The sequence below is a fragment of the Octopus bimaculoides genome, chromosome 6 (assembly GCF_001194135.2).
Source record: "Octopus bimaculoides isolate UCB-OBI-ISO-001 chromosome 6, ASM119413v2, whole genome shotgun sequence".
Lineage (NCBI taxonomy): Eukaryota > Metazoa > Mollusca > Cephalopoda > Octopoda > Octopodidae > Octopus > Octopus bimaculoides.
Window position 1 is genome coordinate 84,016,255 of NC_068986.1, and position 7,625 is coordinate 84,023,879.

A 7,625-nucleotide genomic window follows, 5' to 3' on the forward strand; every position below is an offset into this window, starting at 1 on the left:
ATGAACGAACGAAATAAAGACGATCTAAAGAACGAACGGACAAACGAAATAACGAACGATCGAATAAACGAAATAAAGACCGAACGAACGAATGAAAGAATGTACGAAAGAACGAATGCAGGAAATAACGAAAGAACGATCGAACGAAATGACGAACGAACGAACGAATGATGGAACGTACACAATAACGTAAGTGTGAACGTGCGAACGAACGAGCGATCGAACGAACGAAAGAATGAACGAACGGAGGAACGGAGGAACGTACGTATATACGTTCGTTCGTTCTTTCGTTCGAACGTTCGTACGTAGTACGTTCGTTCGTTCGTCCATTCGTCCGTATGTACGTACGTACTTACGTACGTTCATTCGTTCCTTCGTTCTATCGTTCGTTCCTTCATTTCGTACGTCCCTTCGTACGTACGGATGTATGTATGCACGTTCGTTCGTTAGTTCTTTCGTACGTAAGTACGTACGTACGTACGTAAGTTCGTACGTTCATTCGTTCGTTCGTTCGTTCGTCCGTACGTACGTTCGTTCGTTCCTTCTTTCTGTCGTTCAATCGTACGTATGTACGTACGTACATACGTACGCTCGTTACTTCGTTGTTTCGTTCGTTCGTACGTACGTACTTACGTATGTTCGTTCGTACGTACGGACGTATTTACGTATGTTCCTTCGTTCGATCGTTTTTTCGTACGTTCCTTGGTACTTATGTACGTTAGTTCGTTCGTTCGTTCGTACGTTCGTATGTTCGTTCGTTCGTTCGTACGTATGTACGTTCGTTCGTTCTCTCGGACGTACGTACTTACGTAGTACGTTCATTCGTTTGTTCGTTCGTTCTTTTGTACGTACTTAGGTAATTACGTACGTTCATTCTTTCGTTCGATCGTTTGTTCGTTTGTACGTACGTACTTTCGAATTTTAGTTCGTTCGTTCTTACGTACGTACTCACGTACGTGTGTACGTTCCTTCGTTCGTTCTTACGTACGTACTCACGTACGTATGTACGTTCGTTCGTTCGTTCTTACGTACGTACGTTCTTTTTTTCGCTCGTTCGTTCTTCCGTTCGTACGTTCATTCTTTCGTTCGTTCGTTTGTTCGTTCGTTTGTTTGTTTTGTTCGATCGGTCGTTCGTTCCTTCGGTCGTTCTTTTGCTCGTTCGTGTGTTTCGTTCGTTCCTTCGTACGTAGATACGTTCGTTCGTACGGTCGTTCGTGCGTACGTACTTACGTACGTTCGTTGTTTGTTATTTCGTACGTTCGTTCGTTCGTTCGATTGTTCATACGTATTTACATACGTAAGTTCGTTCGTTTTTCGTTCATTCGTACGTTCGTACTTACTTACGTTCTTACTTACTTATGTTCGTACTTACTTACGTTCGTACTTACTTACGTTCGTACTTACTTACATTCGTACTTACGTTCGTATTTACTTACGTTCGTTCGTTTGTTCGTTCGTACGTACGTTCATTCGTACGTACGTTTGTTCCGTCATTCGTTCGTTCTTTCGTTTGTTCGTTCGTTCGTTCATTCGTACGTAAGTACGTACGTACTTACATACGTTCGTTCGTTCGTTTGATCGTTCCTACGCTCGATTTTTAGTTCGTTTTTCTTATGTACTTAAGTACGTATGTACGTTCGTTCGTTCGGTTGTTTGTTCATTCGTTCTTTCTTTCCTTCGTCCTTTCTTTCGTTCGTTCGTTCTTACGTTCGTTCTTTCGTTCGTATGTTCGTTTGTTCGTTCGTTTGTTTGTTTCGTTCGATCGTTCCTTCCTTCGTTCGGTTTTTGTTTGTCCGTGTGTTTCGTCTTTTCATACGTACTTACGTACGATCGTTCTTTCGTTCGTATGTACGATCATTCGTACTTTCGTTCTTTCTTTCGTTCCTTAGTTCGTTCGTTCGTCCTATCGTTCGTTCGTTCGTCCTATCGTTCGTTCGTTCTTTCGTTCGTTCGTTCGATCGTTCGATCGTTCGTTCGTTCGTTCGTTCGTTCGATCATTCGTTCGTACGTACTTAGTTACGTACGTACTTAGTTACATACGTACTTAGTTACGTACGTTCGTTCGTTCGTACATAATTTCTTACGTACGCACGTACGTTCTTTCGTTCGTTAGTTTGCTCGTACGTATGTACGTTCGTTCGTAAGTTCTTTCGGACGTACGTTCCTTCGATCGTTCGTTCGTTCGTTCATTCGTACGTACGTACGTACATACATACGCACCTTCTTTCGTTCGTTCGTTCTTCTGTTTGTTCGTTCGTTCGTTCGTACGTACATGCGTATATTCGTTCGTTCGTTCGTAGTTATGGACGTATGTACGCACGTATGTACGTACGTTCCTCCGTTCGTTCATTGTTTCTTTTGTTCATTCGCTCGTTCGTTCATACGTTCGCACGTGCGTTATTACGTACGTTCCTTCGTTCGTTTGTTCGTTCGTTCCTTCGTACGTACGTTCGTACGTTCATACGTACGTACGTACCTACGTTCTTTCGCTGTTCTTTCATTAATTTGTTCGTTCGATCATTCTTTCGTTCGTTTGTTCGTACGTACGTACGTTCGTTCGATATTTCGTGCCTACGTACAAAAGTACGTACTTACGTTCGTTGGTTGGTTGGTTGGTTGGTTTATTCGTTTGTACGTACGTACATACGTTCGTACGTTCGTCCGTTCGTCCGTTCGTTCGTTCGTACGTACGTGCGTACTTTCGTTCGTACGGTCGTTCGTACATATGTATGAACGTACGTAAATACGTACGTACATACGTACGTTCGTTCGTTCGATTGTTCATACGTACGTACGTTCGTTCGTTCTTTCGTTTGTACCTACGTACGTTCGTTCGTTCGTTCATTCGTTCATACGCACGCACGTAAGTTCATTCGTTTGTTCGTTCATTCGTTCGATCTTCCGTACGTACGTAGGTACGTACGTTTATTCGCCCGTTCATTCGTTCGGTCTTTCGTACGTTCGTTCGTTCGTTCGTTAGTTCTTTCGCATGTTCTTTCGTTCGTTTGTTTCTTTCAATCGATCGTTCGTACCTTCGTTTGTTCTTTCGTTCTGTCGTTTGTTTCGTTCATTCGTACATACGCAAGTACGTACGTATGATCGTTCATTCGTTCCGACGTTCGTTCGATCGTTCGTACGTACGTACGTACGTTTGTTCGTACGTTCCTACGTTGTTTCGGTCGTTCGTTCGTTCGTTCGTTCGTTTGTTCGTATGTACGTTGGTTCTTTCGTTCGTTCGTTCGTTCGTTCTTTCTTTCGTTCGTTCGTTCGATCGTTCTTTCATTCGTTCGTTCTTTCTTTCTTACGTTCGGTCGTTCGTTCGTTCGTTCGTTCGTTCGTACGTATGTACTTACTTACGTACATATGTTCTTTCGTTCGTACGTTCGTACGTACGTGTGTTCGTTCGTTCGTTAGTACGTTCTTTCGGACGTACGTAAGTTTGTTCGTTTGTTTTTTCCTTCATCCGTTCGTATGTATGTACGGATATACGTAGGTTCATTCGTTCGTTCTTTCGTTCGTTCGTTCGTTTATTACGTTCTTCCATATATTCGTTCGTCCGTTTGTTTTTTCGTTCATACGTACGAACATATGTACGTATGTTCCTTCGTTTGTTCATTCGTTCGTTCCTTCGTTCGTTCGTTATTACATACGCAGGTACATACTTACGTACGTTTGTGCGTTCGTTCCTTCGTACGTACGTACGTTCTTTCGTTCTTTCGGACTACGTACCTACATACGTTCATTCGCTTCTTCGTTCATTCGTTCTTTCGTTCATTCGTTCGTTCATTCGTTCGTTCGTTCGATATTTCGTGCCTACGTAGAAATATACGTACGTACGTCCGATCGTTCGTTCGTTCGATGGATCGATCGTTCTCTCGCACATACCTACGTGCGTACGATCCTTCTTTCGTTCGTTCGTTCGTTCGTTCGTACTTACGTACGTTCGTTCCTTCGTTTGTTCTTTCGTTATTCGTTCGTACTTTTGTTCGTTCGTTCTTTCGTAGGTTCGGTCGGTCGTACTTTTGTTCGTTTGTTATTTCGTACGTTCGTTCATTCGTTTGTTCGTTCGATTGTTCGTTCGATTGTTCGATCGTACGTATTTACGTTAGTTTGTTCGTTCGTTCGTTCGTACGTTCGTTCGTTCGTTCCTTCGTTTTCTCATTTGTTCCTTTGTACGTAGGTTCGTTCGTTCGTTCGTCCGGTCGTACTTACGTACGTATGTTCATTCGTTTGCTCGTTCGTTCATTCGGTCGTTCGTTCGTACGTACTTACGTACGTACCTTCGTTAGTTCGTTCGTACGTAAGTTTGTTCGTTCCATCAGTCGTTCGTTCGTCCATTCATTCGTCCCTTCTTTTCTTTGTTCGTTCTTTCGTTCGTACGTGCGTACGTTCTTTCGTTATTTCCTGCCTACGTAATACGTACGTTCGTTAGGTCGTTCGTTCGTTCTTATGTACGTATGTACGTAGGTACGTTCGTACGCTCGTACGTACGTACTTATGTACGTTCGTTCGTTCGTTTGTTCGTTCGTACGTTAATTCTTTCGTTCGTTCGATCGTCCGTACGTACGTACATACTTACGTACATACATACGTACGTTTATTATTCTGTTCATTCATTCGTTTGCTCTTTCGTACGTACGTACCTTTATTCCTTCATTCGTTCATTCGATCGTTCGTTCTTACGTACGTACGTACCTTTATTCCTTCATTCGTTCATTCGATCGTTCGTTCTTACGTACGTACGTACATACGTTCGTTCGTTCGTTCATACGTACGTATGTACGTTCTTTCGTTCGTTAGTACGTACGTACGTTCGTTCGTTCTCTCGTTCATACGTACGTACATACGTTCGTTCGGTCGTTCTTTCGTTCGTTCGTACGTACTTACTAACGAACATTCGTTCGTTCTTTCCTTTGTACCTACGTACGTACTAACGTACGTACTTACGTTCGTTCGTTCGTACGTTCGTGCAAACTTTCGTTATTTCGTTCGTTCGTTCGTTCGTTCGTACTTACGTACGTACGTACGTAATTAATACGTTCGTTCCTTCGTTTGTTCTTTCGTTCCTTCGTTCGTACTTTTGTTCTTTCGTTCTTTCGTACGTTCGGCCGTTCGTACTTTTGTTCGTTCGTTATTTCGTACGTTCGTTCATTCATTTGTTCGTTCGTTCGTTCTTTCGTTCGTTCGTTCGTTCGTCCGTTCTTACGTACGTTCGTTCGTTCATTCCTTCGTACGTACGTAGGATCGTTCGTTCGTTCGTAAGTACGTACGTACGTTTTTTTTAGTTAAATCGTTCGTTCGATTGTTCAGTCGTACGCAAGTGCATACGTATGTTCGTTCGTTCTTTCGTATGTACGTATTTACGTACGTACATAGTACGGACTTTCGTTCGTTCGCTCGTTCGTAAGTACGTTCGTTCTTTCGTTAGTTTGTTTGTTCACACGTACGTACATGCGTAATATCGTTCGTTCTTTCGTTCGTTCGTTCGTGCGCTCGTACGTACTAACGTTGTATCGCTCATTCATTCGTTCGTTCTTACGTATGTACGTACGTACGTTCGAACGTCCGTTCGTTTTTCGTACGTTCGTACGTTCGTTCAGTCATTCTTACGTACGTACGCTTATCTGTTTATACGTACGTACATACGTACTTTCGTTCGGTCGTTCGGTCGTTCGGTCTTTCGTACGTAAATAGTACGTACGTTCGTTCGTTAGTTCTTTTGTTCGTTCGTACGTACGTACGTACAAACGTATGTACGTTCATTCGTACGTACCCACGTACGTACTTACGTACCCACGTACGTACGTACGTTCTTTTGTTCGTTTCTTCGTTCGTTCGTTCGTTCATTCGTACATACGTACTTACGTACGTACGTAGTTCGTTCGTTCGTATTTACGTACGCATGTTCGTTCTTTCGTTCGTTTGTTCGATCGTTCGTTAGTTCGTTCGTACGTACGTACCTACTTATGTACGTTCTATTTATTTATTACCCACAAGGGCTAAATATAGAGGGGGCAAACAAGGACAGACAAGGGGATTAAGTCGATTACATCGACCCCCTATGATTAACTGATACTTATTTAATCGACCCCGAAAGGATAAAATGCAAAGTCGACCTCGGCGGAATTTGAACGTAGCGGTAAAAGAAATACTGCTAGGCATTTCGCCCACCGTGCTAACGTTTCTGCCAGCTTATGTACGTTCGTTCGTTCCTTCGAACGTATGGACGTACGTTCGTTCGTTAGTTCGTTCGTACGTCCGTACGTTCATTCGTTAGTTCGTTCGTTCGTTCGGTCTTTCGTTCTATCGTTCGGACGTACGTACATACGTTCGTTCGTTAGTTCGTTCGTTCTTTCATTCTTTCGTACGTACTTTCGATCGTTCGTTCGTTCATTTGTACGTACGTACGAACGTACGTTCGTTCTTTCTTATGTACAGACGTACGTTCGTCCTTTTGTTAGGACGCTCGTACGTACGTTCGTTAGCCCGTTCGTTAGTTCTTTTATTGGTTCGTTCGCTCGTTCGTTCGTTCCTTCATTTCGTTCGTTCGTTCGACCTTTCATACGTACATACGTACGTAAGTTTGTTCGTTCGTTCGTTCTTACGTTCGTACGTACTTACGTTCGTTGGTTCGTTCCTTCGTTCGTTTGTACGTACGTTTGTTCGTTCGTTTTTTCGTTCGTTCGTTCTTTCATTCGCTCGTTTGTTCGTTCATTTGTACGTACTACGAACGTACGTTCGTTCGTTCTTTCGTAAGTACGGACGTACGTTCGTTCGTTCGGTCACTCGTACCTACGTACGTTCGTTCGTTTGTTCGTTCGTACGTACGTTCGTTCGATCGTTCGTTCGTTCGTTCGTTCCTTCATTTCCTGCGTTCGTTCGTACATGCGTACATTCGTTCGTTTGTACGTATCTACGTTCGTTCGTTTGCTCGTTCATTCGTTCGTACGTACGTAAATACGAACGAATGATTGAACGAACGAAAGAACTAATATATGTACGTATGTAAGTACGTTCGTTCGTTCATTTGTTCGTTCGTTTGTTGGTAATTACGTACGTACGTACGTTCATTCGTTATTTCGGACGTTCGTTGATTCGTTCGTTCGTTCGACCTTTCTTACGTACGTACTTACGTACTTACGTTCGTGTTTTCGCTCCTTCGTTTGTTTGTTAGTACGTATGTTCGTTCGATCGTTCGTTCTTTCGTTCGTTCTTTCATTCGTTCGTTCGTTCGTTCGTTCATTGTATGTACTTACGGACGTACGTTCGTTCGTTCGTTCTGTCGTACGTACGTACGTGATTACAAACGTACGTAATTACATACGTACATATATTCGTTCTTTCGTTCGTTCTCTCGTTCCTTCGTTTGTTTGTTAGTACGTACGTTCGTTCGTTCGTTCGTTCTTTCGTTCGTTCGTTCGTTTGTTCGTTCGTTCATTTGTACGTACGTACGTACGAACGTACGTTCGTTCGTTCTTTCGTAAGTACGGACGTACGTTCGTTCGCCCGTTCGTTAGTTCTTTCATTCGTTCGCTCGTTCGTTTGTTCCTTCATTTCGTTCGTTCGTTCTTACATACGTACGTTCGTTCGTTTGTACGTACTTTCGTTCGTTACCTCGTTCATTT